Source organism: Astatotilapia calliptera, chromosome 6 (genome assembly GCF_900246225.1).
Source record: "Astatotilapia calliptera chromosome 6, fAstCal1.2, whole genome shotgun sequence".
NCBI classification, from domain to species: domain Eukaryota; kingdom Metazoa; phylum Chordata; class Actinopteri; order Cichliformes; family Cichlidae; genus Astatotilapia; species Astatotilapia calliptera.
The window spans coordinates 30,186,204-30,211,763 of record NC_039307.1 but is presented as its reverse complement, the minus strand read 5'-3'; the positions used below and the strand labels follow the sequence as shown (position 1 = coordinate 30,211,763).

The 25,560-nt window shown below is 43.6% G+C and overlaps 1 pseudogene; it reads right to left on the bottom strand.

The window, feature by feature from the left end:
* Window positions 1-6,183, bottom strand: part of LOC113023440 (perforin-1-like) — a 6,358-nt pseudogene extending 175 nt beyond the window's left edge.
* Between the last annotated feature and the right edge of the window lie 19,377 nt (window positions 6,184-25,560).

Below are 25,560 nucleotides of genomic sequence, written 5' to 3'. Positions count from 1 at the left end.
GGATTCCACTCCTTAAAGCACTTTACAAAGAAACCACTGCTCTGCATAATGCTTTATTTTAAGATAAAATAACTTTTTTAAAGATAAAGAGGCCCTGTACACATCACGACCAAAATTCACTGAACCAGCAGCAAAAGAAGATCAAAACTACATCGTCATTAATTCCCTCTTACTTTTGCTGTTTTCCTTCCACCATGATAAAATGTTTTGTGCATTATTTGCTTGATTATTACCCACCCGTCTAAATAGGGTGGGTAATAATTGAATATTATTACACAGTAAAAAAAACAACTACACTTAAAATAATGACACCATAAAGATGCTTTTTTTTGGTTATTTAAAAGAGTTAGTAGTTTATATTATTGTAACCTGTAATTTATTGCAGTTTACTTTTGTTTATTTGTTTACAAAAGGTTTGAGGTGTGAAATAAACTGCAATTGAGTTTGAAAACAAAATATGGATGTGTGTGGTTGGAGGATGTGTTGGTGCGCCAAGATTTTTGTGGGTCCATATTCAGTGCTCCAAATAGGGTCGTTTGACTCAATCATTTCAGTCCTGCGTTCAATGGAATCAGTCTTCAATAAAACATAGCAGCGAATAAGTAAAGAAAAAAAGAGGAAAAGTTGAATAAATATTACAAAATATATATATATATATATATAAAAAAACTGCCAAAACAGAAGTGCTGAAACAAGGAAGCAGATATGACTGGAGGAGCACAATATTGGAACTCCTGCATTCATATCTCAGCCAAGAAATGATTGGTTCCCAACATAACAAGTTTAGGTCCAGTTAGGTCCATAAATATTTAGACACAGACAACTTTCTTCTGTTTTTGGTTCTGTACATTACCACAATAAAAAATAATTACGGTAAATTAAACAACTCAAATGCAGTTGAAGTGCAGACTTTTAGCTTTAATTCAGTGGGTTGAACAAAAAGATTGTGTAAAAGTGTGAGGAACTAAAGCATTTTGAATACAATCCCTTCATTTCAAGTCATTGGACAAATTAAATAACTAAGAATATAATTATTATTTTTAATACTTCATTGAAAACCCTTTGCAGCCGTGAACTCATGAACATCACTAGATGCTGGGTTTCCTCCTTTTTAATGCTCTGCCAGGCCTTTACTGCAGCAGGTGTTAGTTGCTGTTTTTCTGTGGGCCGTTCTGTCTGAAGTTTAGTCTTCATCAAGTGAAATGCTCAGTCGGGTTAAGATCAGGTGACTGACTTGGCCATTCAATAATATTCCACTTCTTTGCTTTAATAAACTCCTGGGTTGCTTTGGCTGTATGTTTTGTTTATGTCAATCAAATTAACTGCATCTAGCTGGATTTGTGCACACAGTGTGTTAACAAAGTGTTAAAGTGGGATTCAGCAGGTGGGGGAAAGCTAAAATCAATTGTAGTGGCTCAGAGTAGGGAAAAGAATCATAACCCACAATGATTTCTACTGAGAGCTTCAGTAGATTTTCTTAGTTTACTGGCTGTGATCAGCTGACCTGCTGCTTTTTGTGGATCTACACAACTGAATTCAACCAGATGTCAGCATATGTTTCAGGATTTGTCCGGGCTGATTTCCATCCTCTGCACTAACAGTAGACTTTTTATACTGTCTTTATATTAGACACTCTAAAGTTGTAACTCAGTGAATGAAACGTAGTATCATCAGCTTAAGTTCAAATTCATTTATGATATAATTTATGTAATTTAACTCTGACCAGCCAATGTGCAGCAGTCACACCGTTCTTTACCTTAATTCCATCACACTACAGCAAACTAACCTGTTTATCCTGGATAAATCTGCAGAATGTTTCCATGCAGTCTGTGAATAACACAGTTAGTCTACCTCAGTTTGTTTTGCAGCAGGTTTCCAAATATTAAAAAACATAATGTCACATGTACAGACATAATATCTGATTTAAAAATATGAGGGGAAAAAAACAGTGAAATTGATTAACCTGGTTTCAATGAGGCTGTGATCTGTACATGTTGTAGAACCACATCGAAACAAGCTGGGGCTCGATTAACTCTCACCAAACTATCTGCATTTTGGTGTCAATTGATTTAAGACTTATATCACTGGCTGCGTGCAGCGGGGCTAGGGGAGGGTCTGTGCTGACGGACGCGGGTTACTGACCTGGCAACCTGGCTGCCCCTGGGTGGGTCCGGGATGGGCGTGAGGTTCTGGGGGGCTCCGTCTCTGGGCTGGGGCCCGGGCCGGGCCTCGGGGGCTCGGGTCCTGGTTGGTGTGTTGCCGGGGTTGTGGGCGGGTGGGTGCATGGGGGCCCGGCCCTGGAGCAGGGTGCCGCCGGTGCATTGAGCCGCCTGGGGGGCTCTTCAACTGGTGGGGGGGATGGTCACATCTTGCAGGAGCTTTCTTCTCTCAGGAACTCTCTGCAGGAGGGGGAGATACAGGAGAGGTGGAGGAAGATCTCAGCCTGGGCGTTTACCGTCTTATGTAGTCTGGAAGATGTGTGGTTGGTGGGGTGGGTGCAGTTTTCTCTGTGGTGGGGTTGGGTGGACTGTCCAGGGCTCTGTGGAGCCGGGGGGCGCTACTGCACTGGGCCCCGGTCTGATGGGCCTGGGCCCCCCTTCCCTGGCGGGTCGCGGAGGGTGGGAGTGCCTACTGGGGTCAGCGGGGGAGCTGGCCCCAGGGAGGGGTTACCTGCCCCTCCCTTCCTTCCCTCCCCATCTCCAGCTGCCTCCCTCTTCCCGCTCCTCCCCAACCACCCACCCATGCAGGGCCTTGGAGTGGGGGTATGTCACCAGGGTGCAGAGGAGGCTACCCCCCCCCCCCCCCCCCTGTCCCCTTCTGGCTGCCTCTGCCTCAATTTTATCCCACAACTTAGACATTCACATTACTCACACTCTCATTACACATACATATAGGATCTTGGGGGTGGGCACAATGCACGGAGTCCAAATCACCATCAGGGTGTATACCTCACCCCTGACGTCGTTGCCCACCTCTCAATTTTAAATACACTTAGTCATTGAGGGTTAGCAGGAGGGACTATGCGCTTACCTGCTGCTCCTTGGCAGGTAGCTCCATGCCCTCCTGGGTTTTAATTGCACCTTAGAACACATATGCATCAACACTACAATGAGCGGGTGGAGGGAGGTTTGGAGTCTTCTCCCACCCCCATTCTCTGCGGCCTGCTGGAGCGGGAGGGCTAGTAGGAGGAGTTGGCCGTCCGACTGCGGTCTGGGGTGTGGGGCCTCCCTGCTGCTGCGGAGTCGGGGTGGTCTGCCTCTCCCCACCGCAGGGAAAAGGGTAACACCACCTGGGTCTGGGTGCAATTCCCCCCTCCAGGGGCAAGGGTACCTAGACCCGGTTTGTAGAGTACGCTTGGGGAGTGTGATTGTGTGTACAGCGTCTCTTTATGTCTGTCTCTACGTTGGTTGAGTGTGGAGTGAGTGCATATGAGAGCATGAGGGTGGGAATGGATGTTTGTGTCTGTGTGTGCCTGTATGTCTGTGTCTATATGTCAGGTTGGGTATCAGACGCCACCTCTCTGGGGACACCTCAGGCCCTCCAAGGTTTGGAGGCCTATCTCCACCCACCACCACTTCCCCTGCCGGTGGCGGACTCCCTCAGGTGTCGGTGTGTTGGTGGTTCTTTGTGTCTGGGGGTGGGCGTCCGGGTACACACCGGCTCACTCCTTGGCGGCCGCTTGTCGGGGCCTGGGGCCTGGGGCTCGCTCGGGCCCCTTTGGAGGTGGGGTGCCCCCAGCCTCTCGGCCTAGGGCTCGGTCACTCAGGCGCAGCTGGGGGCCGGCGGAGCTCACGGGCGCGTCACTGCAACTCCCCCTGACTTCTGCTCCGCGGCTGCTGGGCGAGCCCTCATCTGGGACTCTCCTCAGCTCTTACTGGGACAGTGGCACGGCTGCCCCTCTGTTGGTCTTCCATGGTCTCTTGTGTTCTGGGGGCCTCTGGATGTCTGGAGTTTTGATCTCCTCCATACCCGCTTCACACCCTGGAGGACGGGGCTGTGGCCCCCCCACACTCCCTAGCAGATCATTACATGGAGAAACCTTTGGAATGCAAGCATGCTGATCCACACAGGTATGCACACATGGGTATTCACAGACGCGGACTAAAGCTTTCTTGGCTGCTGCCTCAAAGCACACTGTGCGCTGTCTATCTTGCGTGCTGCACAATATCGTTTATTACTTAGTAAATACTGATATCTATGACTAGCTAGTTTATTGTGATGGTGCTTTGTTTTCTCTATTATTATGTTGCTCTTTGTTGTTTGCTGTCTCCTCTGTTTGTTTTTGTTTGTTTGTTTGTTTGTTTGTTTGTTTTTCTCCATACAGGTGACCCAGGAGTTTTTTTTTTTTTTTTTTTGTCTCTCTTCCCCCCCCTTCTCACCGTCTCTTCTCCCCTTTGGTTTTCTTTCTTTCTCTCCCCCTCTCTCTCTCATTCATTCCCCCTGTCCTATTTATTAAAGAAAAAAAAAAAAAAAAAAAAATGACAAAGGATGAACTGAAGCTCTGCCATCACGTAATGTCGCATACTGCTGTTTCTGATGTCATTTAAAAAAAAAAAAAAAAAAAAAAAAGACTTATATCACTTTTGGACTCAGGAAACAACTCAAGATGTCCTGGTATTCTGAGAATTTAAAAACATACTGTCAACTTGCAGGTCCTGACCTCAGCTTACTCACCTGTCAGACGGACCCCAAGTATCTCCTGACAGATCCCAGGCTTGAATTTTGGTCACATTCAGTAGCCCCCTCCTGGCTTGTATAGGACAGCAGTTGGAAGCCAGGTTATCGGGGTGCTGACAAAATTTCTCTTTGTATGAGGAACCTATGATGTTATCAATGGGTGAATGGGTGAATGACTGAATGTAGTGTAAAGCGCTTTGGGGTCCTATGGACTAGAAAAGCGCTATACAAATGCAGGCCATTTACCATTTACCATTTATCAGATCAGTACTTCTCTATGGCTGTCTTTACCCCCTCCTTTTTTGCCTCAGTTGGCATCAGCTCATACAGTGCCAGAAGGGAGTACGAAACTGTATCTGGGAAATCCTTCAAGCTGTTCAGCCAATTTCTGAAGCCCACAGAGTCATCAACATTGAGGGCAAAATCCCCTGACCAATCATTGCCTCCTATCACTTCAGTGTGGTGTTGATGGAGACCAGCGCGGCACATAGTGGTGGAATCCTGGTTTTGTAGGACCTTCATGCAAGATTGTCGGAGACTGGATGATATCTCCTTCCCCAAGCTGAGAGAAAATCCATGTGATATACAGGAGTGAACCTGGAAGAGAGAAAGGGGAAACAGTGTATATTCAATAGCTACACACTAAATGGCAGTTTGGTGTTTTAATAGTGTTTTATTGCTTCTTTTTCTAAAATAATGGTTTGAAAAAGTCCACCATCACCTTGTTTCCATGTGGAGCTACACCATTTACTGCTAGTAGAAGATTTTTGGTAATATAGTAGATATTTAACTACAGACACATTCCTTTTACAATTCTTCAGTCAGAAAGCTGAAGACATCGATGTTTTGATCTGATCCAGTTTGTCTTGTTAAATAGTGCAAGAAGATGTTTTTTCCTTCATCATACTCAGCATGTTATATGACAGAATGCAGTATATTTTGTTTTGAAAGATGATCTAACTGCAAGTCTAATTGATCTACTTATACTTTATTTAGACTAAGAATTTTTTTAAATAAGGTTACTGAAGACAAATAACATTTATATGTAGAACTAAAATATATTATTATTACACTTGTATTGTTTTTAGTGTGCACTGAAAACAATATACAGTACCTCATCTGAGTTGAGCCTGTTCAGTGTGGACAAACAGGTTAGTGTGGCTGCGATTCTCCTTAGTCGGCCCCCAAGGAAAACCTGCAATTAACACAATATTGTTATTTTAAAAATGTGTGTGTGTGTGTGTGTGTGTGTGTGTGTGTGTGTGTGTGTGTGTGTGTGTGTGTGTGTGTGTGTGTGTGTGCGCGTGCGTGTGTATGTGTGTGTTTGTGTGTTTTAACCTTGTGGATGTAGTGCGTGCCATAGGTATGTATCAGTTTATCATACTGATAGCTGGTGGAGGAATTGTAGTGACTTGGCAGATTGTCCACATCCCTCTTGAACTCCGGGCTAAGAAGTGGTCTGTTTGCTAAACGCAAACTAGACACAAAGAGACTAATTAGACAATTATTTTAACAGAAACTAACTATATTGCCAAAAGTCATTCAGTCATCCAAATCACTGAATTCAGGTGTTCTAATAACTTTTATGGCCACAGGTGTATAAAATCAAGCACCTAGGGATGCTGCTTGTACAAACATTTGTGAAAGAATGGTTTTCTCTCAGGAGCTCAGTGAATTCCATTGTGGTACCATAATAGGATGCCACCTGTGCAAGTCCAGTCAGGAAATTTCCTCACTACTAAATATTCCAAAGCCAACTGTTAGTAGTAGTGTAACAAAGTGGTATCGATTGTGGTGGACGACAGCAACTCAGCCACTAAGTGGTAGGAGTAGAACAGCATGACATCAAAGAGCAGGGTCAGTGGATGTTGAAACACATACAGGGAGTGCAGAATTATTAGGCAAATGAGTATTTTGTCCACATCATCCTCTTCATGCATGTTGTCTTACTCCAAGCTGTATAGGCTCGAAAGCCTACTACCAATTAAGCATATTAGGTGATGTGCATCTCTGTAATGAGAAGGGGTGTGGTCTAATGACATCAACACCCTATATCAGGTGTGCATAATTATTAGGCAACGTCCTTTCCTTTGGCAAAATGGGTCAAAAGAAGGACTTGACAGGCTCAGAAAAGTCAAAAATAGTGAGATATCTTGCAGAGGGATGCAGCAGTCTCAAAATTGCAAAGCTTCTGAAGCGTGATCATCGAACAATCAAGCGTTTCATTCAAAATAGTCAACAGGGTCGCAAGAAGCGTGTGGAAAAACCAAGGCGCAAAATAACTGCCCATGAACTGAGAAAAGTCAAGCGTGCAGCTGCCAAGATGCCACTTGCCACCAGTTTGGCCATATTTCAGAGCTGCAACATCACTGGAGTGCCCAAAAGCACAAGGTGTGCAATACTCAGAGACATGGCCAAGGTAAGAAAGGCTGAAAGACGACCACCACTGAACAAGACACACAAGCTGAAACGTCAAGACTGGGCCAAGAAATATCTCAAGACTGGTTTTTCTAAGGTTTTATGGACTGATGAAATGAGAGTGAGTCTTGATGGGCCAGATGGATGGGCCCGTGGCTGGATTGGTAAAGGCCAGAGAGCTCCAGTCCGACTCAGACGCCAGCAAGGTGGAGGTGGAGTACTGGTTTGGGCTGGTATCATCAAAGATGAGCTTGTGGGGCCTTTTCGGGTTGAGGATGGAGTCAAGCTCAACTCCCAGTCCTACTGCCAGTTTCTGGAAGACACCTTCTTCAAGCAGTGGTACAGGAAGAAGTCTGCATCCTTCAAGAAAAACATGATTTTCATGCAGGACAATGCTCCATCACACGCGTCCAAGTACTCCACAGCGTGGCTGGCAAGAAAGGGTATAAAAGAAGAAAAACTAATGACATGGCCACCTTGTTCACCTGATCTGAACCCCATTGAGAACCTGTGGTCCATCATCAAATGTGAGATTTACAAGGAGGGAAAACAGTACACCTCTCTGAACAGTGTCTGGGAGGCTGTGGTTGCTGCTGCACGCAATGTTGATGGTGAACAGATCAAAACACTGACAGAATCCATGGATGGCAGGCTTTTGAGTGTCCTTGCAAAGAAAGGTGGCTATATTGGTCGCTGATTTGTTTTTGTTTTGTTTTTGAATGTCAGAAATGTATATTTGTGAATGTGGAGATGTTATATTGGTTTCACTGGTAAAAATAAATAATTGAAATGGGTATATATTTGTTTTTTGTTAAGTTGCCTAATAATTATGCACAGTAATAGTCACCTGCACACACAGATATCCCCCTAAAATAGCTAAAACTAAAAACAAACTAAAAACTACTTCCAAAAACATTCAGCTTTGATATTAATGAGTTTTTTGGGTTCATTGAGAACATGGTTGTTGTTCAATAATAAAATTATTCCTCAAAAATACAACTTGCCTAATAATTCTGCACTCCCTATAGTGCACAGAGGTCGCTGACTTTCTGCAGAGTCTACAGATCTCCAAACTTCATGTAGCCTTCAAATAACCTCAAGAACAGTGCATAGAGAGCTTTATGGAATGGGTTTCTATGGCTGAGCAACTGCATCTAAGTCTTACATCACCAAGCACTATGCAAAGCCTCAGAAGCTGTGGTGTAAAGCACACCACTACTGAACTCTAGAGAAGTGGAGGGACAGCAGCACATTCACCACTGTGTTGCATCACCTCATCTTTCAATAACACTCTTTGTTTTTGGTTTTGAAATTCAAAATTTTTTTGTTTGTTTAGTTGGTTTTGTCATATTTTCTGAAAGGGTTTCTGCTGCCAGATAGTTTGGCATCTCCTCAGTCATTTTTTGCATTGCTTTGGGTGATAAGTCTGGACTCCTGGCAGGTCCATTTGAAACCCTGAGTCTTTCACTAAGAGTCATGCTGTTGTAATCAGTTCAGACTGTTCTCAGCTAAAGCTACAGATAACAAAATTTTATCTGTTGTGAGCCTAACATTGCGTGCCAGAACAAAAACACTTGGCCCAAAGACATGGAGCCAGGTCAGGCCAAGTTGGCATATGATTGGCTGAGAGGTAAGTTTGCAGTGCTGGCCGACAGATCAAATGTAGAAGACTCGGCTGAGTGTGGAGCGAAGGATTTGCCCGTGGTGTGATCCACTGGTGCTTTGAGTCCAACAACCCACCAACAAACCTGAAACGCACTCAAATTCCAGGTTCAACTCGTTAGCAGTTCTACTGGAAGGCAAAATACCTTTATTTTGTTAATATCCTTCCACTTGCCCCAGAACCACTCAGAATGAGATTATGTGTGCTAATAAATAAATAACTTATAAATATAATTAGTACTTACATTCTCATGAACTGGCAAGCCGTTATAAAAAATGCATCCAAATGCAAAGTGAAATTCTGTTTGTGAACTGCAGCAGCGACAAAATTTAAAGTCTGTCACAGGTGTTAAAGTCCACCAGCTGCCTTCGAATTAACTCTTGCATCTGTAGTCCAGATGAAAAAAATCATATTTACACCAATGATAGAGAAGAGAGTGTATTTATTCTCTTTATTTTAACTGTCCACATCAACAAAGCATCATATTTCCTATGACCATTGAATGCACCTCTCAGTTCACCCCACGTGAGGGCACCTAGCTCAGCAACCAATCAGAGCCTACCCAGGCCGCATTGACCCTGTCAGCCAGGAAGTGAGGTGAGGTGCATGGAGCTCCCGGGTTTTTTCTCATCTCAGCAAGAGGAGTGGAGGCATCTGCTACTCAAACCCGGACAAAAGAGAGGAAAAACCCAGAATTGAGAGGAAGGGAAGCCAGCATACTTACCTGCTGGAAGTCTGGAGTCGAGTGGCTGGATGAACAGTGTTGGGTAAGTTACTTTAAAAAAGTAATTAATTACTATTACTAATTACTTAATCAATATTGTATTTAAAATACTTATCTAATTACTGTGTCTGAAAAGTAACTCAATTACTCAATAAGTAATTTAACTAAATACTTATTAAAATCCCCATAAACCTTGAGTGGACAAACAATAGAAATTAAACTCTTTAAATAATAAATAATTAAAAAAAAAAATACGAGTCAACATGAAATAGTTTAGCCTTTTTGCTTCCTGAATCATCTTTATTACATTCTATAAAAAACATTCTTTAATAATTAAATTTTTTAGTAAGGAATGTAACTTTCTTTAGCTAAGAAACACAATTCCAGAATAACAAATATATTTTTCTGCAACATATCTGAATAACAAAAAAGCTTAACTTAAGAAATGTTATACATGACATATTTCACACAGTAAACATTAAAATTTTTACATTTTCAAAGCAATGAGTAACATATTCATACATAATGTATGTAATCATGTCATGTGATTCAACAAAGTGAAGTTAACTCTGAACTTTGGTTAACAAATAGAATTCCTCTGAAACTTCCTCAAACCAATGAGCACCATATTTCCTGCATGCACTCATGTTTTCCAAAACATTTTTTGTACTACTTAGCTGTGTTGTTTTTGAAAAAGTTGTTGTATCTCATTAATGTAAGTCTCTCAAAGCGTTCACTTAACAGTCTGTTCCTTCTGGGTGTAAGCACAAGATTGCCGAGGCTAAAAAGCCTTAGTTACTTAGTAATGTGTTACACCCAACACTGTGGATGAAGGAGAGAAGCAACGTCGGTAAGACAAGTGTCATTCCAAAGGAAAAAAACTTGTAGAGACTTACTGTTGTGATCACGCTAATGCTAGCTCGGTGTCTCACAGGCTAACCACTCACCTTTCATCCGGAGAGCTGCTGCAATTCCGACACCAGTGTGTGTTGGGCTTTTGTGAAACAGAGCAACGGTGAGCAACATGTTTCTCAGCCGCTCTAAAGCTAATTTTTGTCAGTTCACTGTGAGTTTAAAGTAACCTAGAGGGTAATTTTTAGTGCATTTCTCTCTGACGAATAGGCCTATAGTGTGGAGAAATTAAGCCCACTGCTTTAATGCCTCTGAACTGAACTCACATGTATATTTTGTTGCTTATTTGCACATAGTTCTGAAATTGTTATGGTGTATTGTATTTTGAATGTCAATGGTTACTTACCATAAGTACTGTTTAATTGATGTTTACATGAATAGAGAAATATTTGAGCAACTTAGATGTTTAGTTCTCATATTTGATATACTTGAAAATTGAATGTTGTACAAGAGAACTGTGAGATTTGATAAGATTTAAGATGTTGATGCAATGAATATGAGGTTGATGCAATATTTTGATATTACATTTTAACCTTAAACAGTGCATCTGAAACAGGCTGATTAGAATGTACATTTTATGACCTGGATTATAGGTCAGGTTTTTTTGGAGAGGACAGAAAAGTCCAAGGACCAGGACGATATTCCGATTGTGATAGATGGTGAGCCAACCACTTTGAGGACGATCTACCCCAAAGAAGATACACACCCACACACTCATACATTCCAGTTACACTCACAAGGACCTTTGAAGTTGGCTATCGCCAGCTTAACTCTAAATTCTTAAAGGGCCTCAACGAGTACTTTTATTTTGTTTGAGTGTGCACACTATTTATTTTATTTTATACTTTATCTGTACAAATTGGACAAATATCTGTTATACCTCGTAACAATACAAGAGTGGCTACTCAAAAGTTAACATTGTGTCCAGGTCATTATTGCTGCTCAATACTTTGGCTCCATATGAATTTGGTGTCTTCTGATTCTGGCCAGGGTCTTATTACGAGCCCAAGTAATTATTGTGCTGTAATTTACCCTTATACCTTAAAGTTGGTTACACATCACTCAGGATATCCACATTCATTGAATTTTATTTTAAATTTTGTAATAATTTTTGCTGTCTCAAAGTTGCTCTTATTTCTTCTTAGATATTAAAATGTTTAAAAAAATTTAATAACAGGCCGATGAACACTGAACATCTTGTTTAAAAAAAAAACTGTGTATGTGTCTGTGCCACACTTGCTCTTTCATTTGCACTTGTTAATTGGTCTTTCATTTAAGAATAGGACACATGATCTGACGAAAACGATCGTCATGATTTTGTCTTTTCAAAATCGCCACCATTTATTATAATAATGATTATAATAAAAATAATAAGAAATAAACTTGAAATGTGGAAAAAAAAACATATTAATGAACTAAAATAAGAACTAGACTTTTGAAAAATGTAACTAACTGTGTCATGGTCCAGGTGAGCACGGGGTTTTTCCACTCCGCTGGGTTCTACCTTCAGGCAGAGACTCCAATCAGCTTCCACACCTGGTTCCAATCAAGTCACCTGCATATAAGACCAGCATTCACAACAGACCTCTGCCAGATCTTCTGCTAACCCATGACCCACCTGGCAGTCACATTTCCCGAACTACTCTCATCTCCGCCTGGACGCTGGTTCTGTCATCTGGTTTCTTCCTCTCCACCATCGGACTACACCTGCCTGCCTCCCTGCCAAGTCCCTCACTCCACGCATATTCTGGATCCTCTCTGGACACTCCTCACCCGGAATCCCCTGGACACCCCTTCCTCACATGACACTTTAAACCTGCAACGCGTAAGCCCTAACCTCCATAGCCTAATCCTGCAGCTGTGATTCACTGGACTGCCACTGACTACTTGTCTCTTCTCATTATAGTGACTGCGTACCTCCATCCAAGCCGCTGCCCCTTTTTTCCATCCGTGAAATCCAGCACCTAGCCATAGCACTCAGTTTCATGTTCACAGTTTGGCCTCACAGTTCACAGTTCATAGCATTTCATAATTCATAGCATTCATAGTCTCCTGTTGTGTAATTTCACTAGACACTTGTAAATAAAGCACTGTGTTCACGCCCGTTTGCCTCCCTCTGTGTCTGCATTTGAGTCCACACCCACAGCCGGGCCCTCTCGGCCGTAACAGTAAGATCTGGCCACAATATGGACTCAGCAGACGCAGAGCGGACAGCCATTCAGAAACAAGGTGCAATCCTAGGTCACCACGAGCAATCCATTCAATATCTCCTGGCTTCACAGAAAGACCTTGGTGAGGGACAGGCTAAGATCTTTGCTGCCCTAGAGACTCTACAAGCTAACCTCGCTTCCGTGCCGCGTCCTGCCCCCGAACCCTCACCCCCCGCACAAGACACACAGCCATCCACTTCGTCCCCTGCCTCGGCTTACGCGCTCCAAAGTGGGCCGATTTTTCGCGACGCATCATCCCCGGAGCCCGAACCTTTTTCTGGGGATCCGGGGAGCTGCACGGGGTTCCTACTTCAGTGCGATCTGGTATTTGGCCGCTCACCGCGCACCTTCATTGACAACGCCGCTCGGATTTCCTATTTCATAGGGAAATTACGGGACCGTGCTCTGAAATGGGCAGAAGCATACCTGTCAAGCCATCCCCTGCGAACTTGCTCTTATGATGACTTCCTGGGTGAGTTTAAAAAGACATTCACTCATCCTGTCTCTGAGGGCAGTTCGGCCCGTAAGTTGTTAAAGCTGCGCCAGGGTCGCCGTAGTGTTGCTGATTACCTCATAGATTTTCGAACGGCCGCCGCGGAGACGGGGTGGCCAGATCACGCGTTGCAGGGAATCTTTCTACAGTCCCTGAATGATAACATGAAAGATCAGCTTGCTTCACGGGATGAGCCCGCTACGTTTGAGGAGTTAGTCTCCCTTTCTCTCCGTATTGACATCAGGCTGAGAGAGAGGGAGAATGAAAGGAACTACAAACCCCAACGTCCCCTCCTCCGCCCTCTTCCGTGTTCGTTTACGCCGGCCCCACCCATAATGCAGTCGCCTGTGTCGGCCGCCTCTCCCTCCGTCGTGGACGCGGCGCCGGAACCGATGCAGATCGGCCGCGCTCAGCTGCCGCCGGAGGAGAGAGAGCGTCGCTTTCGTGCACGCGCGTGTTTTTATTGCGGGTCGACAGAACATTTAATCGCAGCATGTCCCAAGAGGGGAAAAGGGCCAGCCCGCCAGTAGATTCGGGGATACGGGTGGGCGGTTCTCATAGTGATGATAAACCCCGTTTGCTTCTCACAGTCAGTTTAGTTATCAACCGTGCCACGCACACCTTTCAGGCCCTGGTCGACTCCGGTTCAGAGCAAAACCTAATCAGTTTTGACCACGCCACACGGTTGGGATTGCACCTTGTGCCTTTAGATCCGCCCATTTCTGCGAAAGCACTTAATAACCAGGTCTTTGCACAAATAACTCACCACACTGAGCCAGTGACTGTAATCACTTCAGGAAATCATAGGGAGGAGCTCACTTTCTTCGCCCTCTCATCGCCTGACACTCCCCTCACATTCGGCTACCCTTGGTTAAAGCTACACAATCCACACTTGGATTGGTCTGGACGGAAGATAGTAAGCTGGAGTGTATTCTGCCATGCTAATTGTTTGAGGTCGGCGTGTCCCCCGGGCCCCGAGGAGCCCTATGCGTTGGAAGAAACAACCCCCGATCTCACTGGTGTGCCCATGGAATATCACGATTTCAAAGAGATTTTTAGTAAGAGTAGGGCGCAAGCTTTGCCGCCTCACAGACAATATGACTGTGCCATAGACCTTCTCCCCGGTGCTCCTTTGCCCTCCAGTCGATTATACAACATATCTAAACCAGAACGTGTTGCTATGGAGGAGTACATCAGAGAGTCACTTGCTGCTGGAATAATTCGACCGTCGTCTTCACCTGTTGCTGCCGGATTCTTCTTTGTGGGTAAGAAGGACGGGTCGCTACGACCATGTATTGATTTCCGTGGTCTCAACGACATAACTATAAAGAATAAATACCCATTGCCACTCATCAGTTCTGTGTCAGAGTCCCTGCAAGGCGCCACTATCTTCACTAAGCTGGATCTTCGTAATGCTTATCATTTGGTTCGCATTAGGCAGGGAGATGAGTGGAAGACGGCCTTTAACACGCCACTGGGCCACTTTGAGTACCTGGTCATGCCCTTTGGACTAACGAACGCCCCAGCCGTATTTCAAGCTTTGGTGAATGATGTTCTCAGGGACTTTCTGAACAGATTTGTGTTTGTATATCTGGATGACATACTCGTATTTTCCAGATCGCTCCAGGAACATCACGCTCATGTCCGTGCTGTCATCCAGCGCTTATTGGAGAACAAACTGTACATAAAGGCAGAAAAGTGTGAGTTTCATGCATCGTCAGTCTCTTTTCTTGGTTATATCCTGGCAGGGGGGCAACTGAAGACTGATCCAGCAAAGGTCAAGGCAGTCACAGAGTGGCCGGTGCCCACATCCCGTAAGCTTCTCCAGAGATTCCTGGGCTTTGCCAACTTCTACAGGCGATTCGTCAGGAACTACAGTCAGGTAGTTGCACCTCTAACACGCCTCACGTCTACAAAGCACCCATTCACGTGGCCTACCGAAGCCGACAGAGCTTTCAACAAGCTGAAACAACTGTTTACAACAGCTCCCGTGCTAATTCAGCCCGACACCAGCAAGCCCTTCATCGTTGAGGTGGACGCATCAGATGTTGGAGTGGGGGCAGTGTTGTCTCAACATACTGGTCCATCAGCAAAGTTACAACCCTGCTCTTTCTTCTCGCGTCGCTTGTCTCCAGCAGAGAGAAACTACGATATTGGGGACCTTGAGCTGCTTGCTGTGAAACTAGCATTGGAGGAGTGGCGGCACCTGCTGGAGGGGGCTGAGCACCCATTCATAGTCTGGACAGACCATAAAAATTTAACATACCTACGGAATGCAAAGAGACTAAATACACGCCAAGCCCGTTGGTCACTGTTTTTTGCCCGTTTCAACTTTTCTATCTCATATCGCCCAGGTACCCGGAATGTTAAGCCAGATGCTCTCTCCCGCCAGTTCGAAGCTGCCTCAGAGCGGTCAGGGGTGCCCTCCATACTCCCTGCCAGCTGTCGTGTAGGGGCTGTCACATGGGAAGTAGACTCTGTCATTCAGCGGGCTCTGCAAGCAGAACCTGATCCGGGCACCGGTCCAGCTAACAAGCGCTATGTACCCACAGCAGCCCGCACCAAGGTTTTGGAATGGGTTCACACGGCCAAGTTCGCAGGTCACCCGGGCCGAGGTAGGACAGCTATGCTACTGAAGAGACACTTTTGGTGGGAGACGTTGGATAGGGATGTACGTGAATACGTAGCTGCTTGCACGGTTTGTGCTCGTAATAAGTCCAGGAATCACCGTCCTTACGGACTGCTTCACCCACTAACCACCCCACACCGGCCATGGTCACATATTGCGTTGGATTTTGTAACAGGGCTTCCAAACTCTGCAGGAAAGACTACCATACTTACCATAGTTGACAGATTTTCCAAGGCAGCACATTTCATAGCTCTAGATAAATTGCCCACTGCTTCAGAAACAGCTAAACTGTTGGTTGAACATGTTTTCAGACTCCATGGGATCCCTATGGAAATAGTGTCTGACAGGGGTCCCCAGTTTGCTTCTCAGGCCTGGGGAGCCTTTTGTACGGCCCTGGGGGCCAAGCCCTGTTTGAGCTCAGGCTACCATCCACAGACCAATGGCCAAACTGAGCGCCTGAACCAAGAACTCGAGACCACTCTTCGCTGCGTCACTGCCCATAATCCAGCCTCTTGGTCCACATTCTTGCCGTGGGTTGAATATGCGCATAACACACTCACCGCCTCGGCCACAGGTCTTTCACCTTTTGAGGCGTCCTTAGGTTACCAGCCACCTCTGTTCCCCGAGCAAGAAGCTGAGCTTGCGGTGCCTTCTGTCCAGCATCATCTGCAGCATTGCCGCCGGGCCTGGACGCGGACTCGTGAGGCGCTGTTGCGCGCTCTGTCTCGCCAATGCCACTACGCCAACCAGCGGCGCACGGCGGCTCCTACTTACTCTCCGGGGCAAAAAGTGTGGCTGGCGGCTAAGGATATCCCACTCCAGGGAACCTCCCGCAAGCTGTCTCCGCGCTATATTGGGCCTTTCGTGATTGACAAGCTGATTGGCCCTGCGGCAGTCCGGCTCACATTGCCTGCATCGTTGCGGATCCATCCGGTGTTCCATGTTTCGCAGGTCAAGCCAGTGTTGTCTAGTCCTCTGTGCCCTCCTTCCGACCCCCCTCCTCCCGCCCGGCTCGTCGATGGTCATCCTGCCTTCTCGGTGCGGCGTATCCTGGACGTGCGTCGGTGGGGCAGGGGCCGGCAGTTTCTGGAGGACTGGGTGGGGTACGGGCCTGAGGAGCGTTCGTGGGTGTCTCGGTCTCTGATCTTGGACCCGGCGCTTGTTTCTGATTTTTTCAGGTCTCTTCGCGTGTCCGGGTCTGCTCGGTCGCCGGGGGGCGATCGTTGAGGTGGGGGTACTGTCATGGTCCGGGTGAGCACGGGGTTTTTCCACTCCGCTGGGTTCTACCTTCAGGCAGAGACTCCAATCAGCTTCCACACCTGGTTCCAATCAAGTCACCTGCATATAAGACCAGCATTCACAACAGACCTCTGCCAGATCTTCTGCTAACCCATGACCCACCTGGCAGTCACGTTTCCCGAACTACTCTCATCTCCGCCTGGACGCTGGTTCTGTCATCTGGTTTCTTCCTCTCCACCATCGGACTACACCTGCCTGCCTCCCTGCCAAGTCCCTCACTCCACGCATATTCTGGATCCTCTCTGGACACTCCTCACCCGGAACCCCCTGGACACCCCTTCCTCGCATGACACTTTAAACCTGCAACGCGTAAGCCCTAACCTCCATAGCCTAATCCTGCAGCTGTGATTCACTGGACTGCCACTGACTACTTGTCTCTTCTCATTATAGTGACTGCGTACCTCCATCCAAGCCGCTGCCCCTTTTTTCCATCCGTGAAATCCAGCACCTAGCCATAGCACTCAGTTTCATGTTCACAGTTTGGCCTCACAGTTCACAGTTCATAGCATTTCATAATTCATAGCATTCATAGTCTCCTGTTGTGTAATTTCACTAGACACTTGTAAATAAAGCACTGTGTTCACGCCCGTTTGCCTCCCTCTGTGTCTGCATTTGAGTCCACACCCACAGCCGGGCCCTCTCGGCCGTAACAAACTGAAACAATTTTGTGAACTCAGAAAGCTGAAAAAAATAAAATAAACGCAGGAAATATTCTTAGTTTTAGTATATGTTAGTTTGATAAAGATTTTATCACAACTTGCCTAATGAGGCTGTCATAAATCTGTTCATTGAGACTTTGGATACAAGACTGCAAGTCAACTGCTTTCAAGATGTAATGTCTGTACTGATTTTTCAAAATCTTACCTGTCACACAAACTCTTCCAGGTCATCCAATAATAAAACATATATCAAACAAAAAAAACTAAACTGAAACAAGAAAATCCACCTTGGAAACTACCTGAAACTAAACCGAATTAAAAGCAGAAAGTCAGAATGAAATAAATAAAAAATCTAATTAGTAAATACAAAACTTTAATAAGTTGGGTTTTAACATTTCCATTTAGGGAATACTGTATTGTACCAACTTATTGTCATGCGTGAACCATTGTGTGATCAGCTGATAATCAGTCACTTGTCAAACTCTTTCTATCCTATCTGAAAGTACTAAGTTTATATTTCAGTGATATGAATAAAAAAGTAACTGGAAATCTCTCAGCTATCATCACATGTGATGTAACAGTAGATAGCTGCTGAACTGAGATGGTCGTGACTTTTTCAGTGTAAGAACAATGCAATGCCTACACACTGAGGATCGCCCTCTTTGATTTCTTAAGTGTATTTAACACAATTCATCTTCTGCTTGTGAGAGAAAAGCTACAGGAAATGTGTAGGAACTAAACCCTCCACCTACATCCAGAGGCCACCGTCATAAGAAAAAAATGCAGATTTAAGACATTTTAAGTAGACTAATGTTTCAGACCTGAAATCTATGCAAACAGACCAATTCACCCTCTAAAAACAGACCTTTTTGGAGGGTCTCTGTGTAATGGTTTTCAATGGCCTGATTAGTTAGAAAAAATAATTTGGACCTCACTTCATGCATACATTCATATGCTTCATTCATCATGCATACTTAAATATGTAAAGGGAATGTTACGGCTGGGTAGCCGATGAGTTGTGGCGTGGACCCAAAAGCAGATGCACTGGAGGCAGAATTGAATCTAACACAAGGCAAGTCTTCATTTTGGCCAACAATACACATGAAAATAAACAACAACAAAAACAGAACGAGAACTAACAAAACCTAGACTGGAAGAAAATATAACATGAAACCCAAAATCCTGATAACACTAACCTTTGAGATACAGTGAGATGGGAAATGACTTGACAATGAACAAAGGGAGACAGAGGACTTACAGTTTTTTCTGATTGCTTAAGCACATTTTTTGTAACTATTGGCTAATTTTGCAAAACTCTTCACACAAATAAGAAAACCTGTCACCCAATAATCAAAACATTGTAGTTCTCTTGCAAAAGCAAACACAGCTAGATTAACTCTTCACACCTTCGTAAAAATGGTGTTTCCGTATCAAACAGTACACACAAGCCATCATCTACTAAGCACACAATGCACCAACTGCACACTGATGGTATGAATACAAAACACATCTGGCTTTTGCTTTCTCTGTGCACAAGGTAGGCTATGTCAGTTTGAGCTCATACTTCTGTCATAGATCCATAAGCATAGAGGGATCCAAACTTCAAGTACTGGTGTTTATTCAAACACATCAAAACAAACACAAGTGTTTATTTCCAAGTATAGGATTATTTGCAATCGCCATAATGACTATATGGGTTACTTGGTCTGCAGTGAACATGCTTCCTCTGCCCCCAGCATCTGGTCATCTAGCAATTCTGTAAAGTAACAATTTCAGTATTTTTACATCAATGGTATTGGTGTGTTTCTCATTGGCATATGGCAGTGCTACAAATCTTAGTGCGAAGTGACTGTACTAACCGACTCTCATTTCAAAATGTCCTTATGGTACTTGCTACCAGAGGTGGGACCAAGTCATTGTTTTGCAAGTCTCAAGTAAGTCTCAAGTCTTTATCCTCAAGTCTCAAGTCAAGTCTCAAGTAATGTCAGGCAAGTCAGAGTCGAGTCTCAAGTCACTGGTGTAAAAGTCCGAGTCAAGTCACAAGTCTGAAACTTTGAATTTCAAGTCCTTTCGAGTCTTTAAAAAAAAACGAAAAAAAGCATGTTGCAGTTATGCTAAATGTAAATATTAGACCATGTAATTTTTTAATCTGTGTTTTTCTCAACACATGACAAAATAGTGAACTTAGAAAATATACACAAATTGTGAAATTGCACCTCTTTAAAATGCAGCTCAATTAAACCTAGCTCCAAGAATAATTTTCACCGACAGTTCTGAGATAAGCTGCATGTTATTCTTGGATGCGGTTGTAGGACCGGCTTTGAAATCGCATGACAAAAATATCATACATAAATAAATGATATATTTTTTTTAAATATCATTTAAAAAAAACTGCATCACCAACGTAGCCTTGAAAACATTTGCTAGTTAGATAAAGTCAGCTATCTCATCGTAGCATATTTATATGCATATTTATAATCATACGGTTCTTGGAGTGAGTGCATACACTCATGAAGTTTAGTAACTTCAGGTCACTGCAACAAGCCCAGGTACAGTTTACCGACGGATGGGTGCAGGACCTTGAAATGCACCGTGTAGAACGAAAGACCATCGTACGTATCATAAGTTTACCAGTCTCACAAATTGTTGTCATAAATACACATTCCTTAACCGTTTATTAATAGGACCTTTGAGCTCAACGGTAATTACAGTTTTTTACAGTCGCTAACAAGCGCCTACCCATACTTCAGATACTTTTTCTAAACTCTTAACACAGACCCACACCTACAAAACACAATTGGCCAAATGGATAATATCCTTCCCAAAAATACACTTTGTTAAATATATACTAACTCCTCATTTCAAAATTAGAACACATCTTTCTCTGCACACACTAACTGTACAAAAACACTATAAATCTGACTCAAAATGAAATTAGTCTGTCAAAGAATAACACTTGTTTTCACTTCACAAGGTACATGCAGTCAATCAAAGTACACCAGGTTTCAAAATACTGGCTATTATTGACATTACAAAAACTGCATAGACTTTTATGTTTCAGTTTCACAGGTATTTGCATGCGAAACATGCAATCCACCATATTGACACCAGAAATGTCTTGGTTGGTAACTGTATGTCCACATGTACAGTAATGTTCACATTCAAAAGCATTCCAGTAAAAAGCAAACAAGTTTTTGTTTCTTTACTGTTTACCACAGGAGGTACAGTAGAAAAACGGTATGATAGGACAGAGAAAGTTTTACAGTATTGCTTACAGTGAACAAAATATCCATGAAACACACAAGAGCATTCTGAACAAAAAAACAACAGCAAAAAGCCAAGATAAAAAGGGGGGGAGGGGGGCTAAAAAAAAGGCAAAAAAGTTGCATCTAATCTCTGCGATCTTCAGGGTTAGGCCACATGTTTTCATCAACATCACATCTGATGTCAGCCAAGTCGATGCACCTGGGATAAAACCGCCTGGTATGTCGGATCCACCCTTGGCAATTGTCAACTGTGATGTCCCTGGAGCCAGCATCCATGGCTTCAAGGAGGGACATCTGGTCATGTGGCTGATGGTCATAAACCTTCCACCGCCATGCAGAAAAGAACTCCTCTATGGGGTTGAGGAAAGGTGAATAGGGTGGAAGGAAGAGACTCACCAGTCTGGGTGGACTTCAAACCATGTTGTTATTGCTTGCGAGTGATGGAAAGCCACATTGTCCCAGGTAATTACAAAGGTCCTCATGTTTTCACCCTCCTGACCCTGCTCTGGAACCAGGCGCTGGTGGAGATCATTGAGAAAGGCAAGCAAGCGCTCTGTATTATAGGGTCCAACCTGACATTTGTGAAGGAGTAATCCTGCATTTGCAATTGCTGCACACATGGTAATGTTTGCCCCTCTCTGTCCTGGCACATCAACTGTGGCCCTTTTTCCAATTACATTTCGTCCACGTCGACGCCTTTTGGCCAGATTGAATCCTGCCTCATCGATGTATATGAATTCATGAGGGGCCTGGTTGGCCTCCAATTCCATAACTCTCTGAAACAAAGTTTATGTAAGTCATGTTAGTACTGTATACCATACTGTACTGTAACCTAGTATTGTGTAGGTTACCTACTTGCAAAGTGCAAAGCTTATAGAACTGGACATTGGATTGAATATACACTGTACCTGGACATATTGTCGTCGTAGCTCCTTGACCCTCTCACTGTTCCTCTCAAAGGGAACAGTGTAGAGCTACTTCATCCGCACTCTATGTTTGGACAATGTCCGCGAAATGGTTGTGAGGCTGATTCTATCGATATTGTCGAATATCTCATGGTCCGCCACAATTCTGGTTTGTATTTCACGCAGTTTTATTGCATTATTTGCAGTAACCATTTCCACAATGGCAAGCTCCTGATCATTACTGAGGAGCTTTCCTCTTCCCCCAGAGGGTGGAAGACGTTGCATTCTTTAGAAAGACAGACAATTCAACATATGCATTACTGTATGACCATATTGACATGTCAAGTGAGAATAGGAACAATCCATGTAAAATGCAATACTTACCTGTTGGTTTGTTGAAAGGTGCGTATAATGGAGGCAACCGTTGACCGCCTCAAATTGGGCTGCACTCTTTCACCAGCCTCTCTTAGTGAAAGACCATGGTTGATTACATGGTCAATGATAGTGGCACGAATTTCATCACTGACTACTGTTCTTGCAGCCCTTGGAATGCCACCACCACGCATTCTTACACCTATACCTTGCCCTCTCCTTGGGCCTGCTCTTCTCTCTGGGCCCCTTGCTCTTACTCCTCCTCGACCAGACATTACAGTGTTTGTCTTTTTTTTGTTTCCAAAAACATCACTCCTCAAGGTCTTGCCTTATGAACCCCACTGAGTCTAAGCCAGAATGGAAGAAGGTGTGGTTGGCCCAATTTACCCAACATAAATCAGCTGTGTGTCAATTATTCAATTGTTTGTTTGTTTACAGCTGAGATATATTTTTGATATTGATATTGTTTTTGTACTGATATCATTGCAGGGGCAGAGGTTTTTATACTGTATCTACGGTTTGGAATATTGTTTTTGCTATTGTGGGATGTTGTGTGTTAACATTCGTAGATACTACAAGAACAGTCCATAGTTTTGTTGGGAGGTATAACTTGTCTGTTAAGAAAATGTAAGCATTGTGGAAATGTGTTCACTGACTGCATATTGGGTGAACACGACATGAAATGTGTGAATGGTATGGCCACAACAGACCGATCCTGTGCTAATTGTGTTTAGAGTTTTGCAAATGTGACAACTGTTTGGACAAACGCTTGTTAGCGACTGTAAAAAACTGTAATTAGTAGTGGAAATAATTTCTGGTAGCATCACAGAAATGTAGCAGTGACAATAATACTGTATGCTGTAATCGTACTGGACAATTAGTGATACAAAAAAACTGTTTTATCCTGTGAATAAAAGTATATGTTTTTGTCAATGTACCATAATAACAGAAGCGAAACGCAATATTGTGTCAGGACAATTCACTATTTATGCACAATAAACAAAGGAGCATAGCGCGACAATTTCTGTTCAGCGCCAGACTTGCTTGTAACCTATATCACCAATTATGTTAACTACAACAGCAGACTGACCTTTGTGTAAATGCTTGGAGCAGACTAACCTGTGAGCTGGAGTGTTCTGGGACGTTATATTTGATCTTTGAATGGCTGCAATCCAGGCCACCCGTCGCGTCTTTGTCACTTCGGAAACATGGCTCGAACAATTTCTCTTCAACGACGTAATCCGATAACAACCGATCTCTTTACCCGTCGGCTTCCCGTGGCTGTCATGCGACCGGCTATTGCAGTTAATAATACAACAGCTTCTTGACATTTTTGTGTTTCTTTTTATCACTGTGTGACTGATTTTAATTGAAAGCCTGCGTGCGCTAGTACCGCTTGCCACGAGTTCCCAGAATCCTTTGCGGTTCTACCCGTGAATGACGTCACATTTTCAATCTCTATATAATATGCATGTTAAATTTTATATTTGGGGTAAAATATCAAGTCTTTTCAAGTAAACCGGTTCAAGTCCAATTCAAGTCCCAAGTCATTGGTGTAAAAGTCCAAGTCAAGTCACAAGTCTTACAACATTTTTTCAAGTCAAGTCTAAAGTCATAAAATTAATGACTCGAGTCTGACTCGAGTCCAAGTCATGTGACTCGAGTCCACACCTCTGCTTGCTACAGTGTAGCGGCTCGAGTTAGGCTGGACCCGTTGGCCAGCTACCCTCAGGGTCATTCCACGGTTGATTACATGGTCCACTATTGTAGCTCTGATGTCATCAGCAATTCTATTTCTTACTCTTCCTACCCTTCCTCTCCCCCCTCCTCATCTTCCTCTCCCCCCTCCTTGTCTTCCTCTTGCTCCTCCTTGTCCTTGTCGTCCTCTTCATCCTACTTCTTCACCTCCACGTCCTCTTCCTCGGCCTCCTCTACCTCTCACTCTTTCTGCTCCCTCCATTGTACTCCGCACACACAGCTTACCTGTATTATAGTGCTTAGGCTGATTGCAAAGTGAACTAATTATCTAAAAAAGTTTTCACATGTGAAAGTGTGCCAGACAGTTGGCAAATTAGTGTTAATGATAGCCATACATGTGTATACTTTTGCTAGGAGTGTGTTGGAAATTTGGTAATTGAGTGTTGTGCAGTGGATTGTGCCTACAGTTTTGCAAAGTGTGTGTTACAAAATTGCAAACTGAGTGCAAAGCAGTTTTTGTGCTTTTAGTTTTGCAAACTCAGTGAGTGGTTTTGCTATAAGTCTGAATAGTTTTAGAGATTGTGCTACAGGAATCACAGTTAGGGTTTAAGCATTCAGAAAAAACTGTAAGTATACTTGTATAGATAGCACATAACACATCATACTATTTCATTTACAGAACTAAAATTAGTTTGTTGTATAAAGAGAATCTTTGAGCTTGATTCAATGGTTAGGCCTCATGAATACAGCTTCGTGGATGAAGCTGTATTCAATCTAGCAAATAGCAGAAGGAGAGGTTGCAACATGGGTTTTCAATTTTGAGTGGTAGTGTGTAAATGATGAAAACAGTGTGTTAGTTGTGTTTAACTTCTGTAGCCTGTGTGCACCGTTCTGGGTACAAGTGCACCACACTGCTAAATGTGTTTTGTGTCTGAGAATGTGTTTAGAGTTTTGGTAAATGGGAGATTCAGAGTTACAAATGGTGTCCTAACCAGATGAATAATGTTTAAGATTTTGGCAACTGTGAGATTGATTTGATGAATGAGTTTTCATAGTTGACAGTTTAGTTTTCACAATGGGATTTAGTGTTTTAGCAATTCAGAAAAACTGTAAAGTCAGTGAGAAAGGGATTCTTCTGCTCACTTGATGACCTCAGTAAACCTTTTGGATAAGTTTTTTTCTCTCACTTCCCAGATTCAGTGTTTTTCAGTACAGCATATTCATTTTTACAATCATGGTTTAAACCCTAAAAAGTAACCCTTTTCAACAGAGCTTTGGCTATTTATACGATTTGAAACTACAGTTGTCCCTTGCTATAACGCGGTTCACCTTTCGCGGCCTCGCTGTTTTGTGGATTTTATTTCAGGACACAGTGCACTGCGTCCTGATTGGCTGTAGACCAATGTCAATCAATCTCGTGCCGTGTCTCCTGTACAGTACAAAATGCTTCCAGCTTGTCAAATTTACATAAATCTTTGATCGCTAGCAGTATGACTCTGAAGTGCTGTACTGTATGTTTGTAACAAACACAATGTCGACGAAACGTTTTGCACCGCCAAAGGCACCTGGGGGTGCCTTTTTATTTATTCTAGTCTTGGTGTCTACAAAAAAAAGAAAGAAAAAAGTTATTTATGG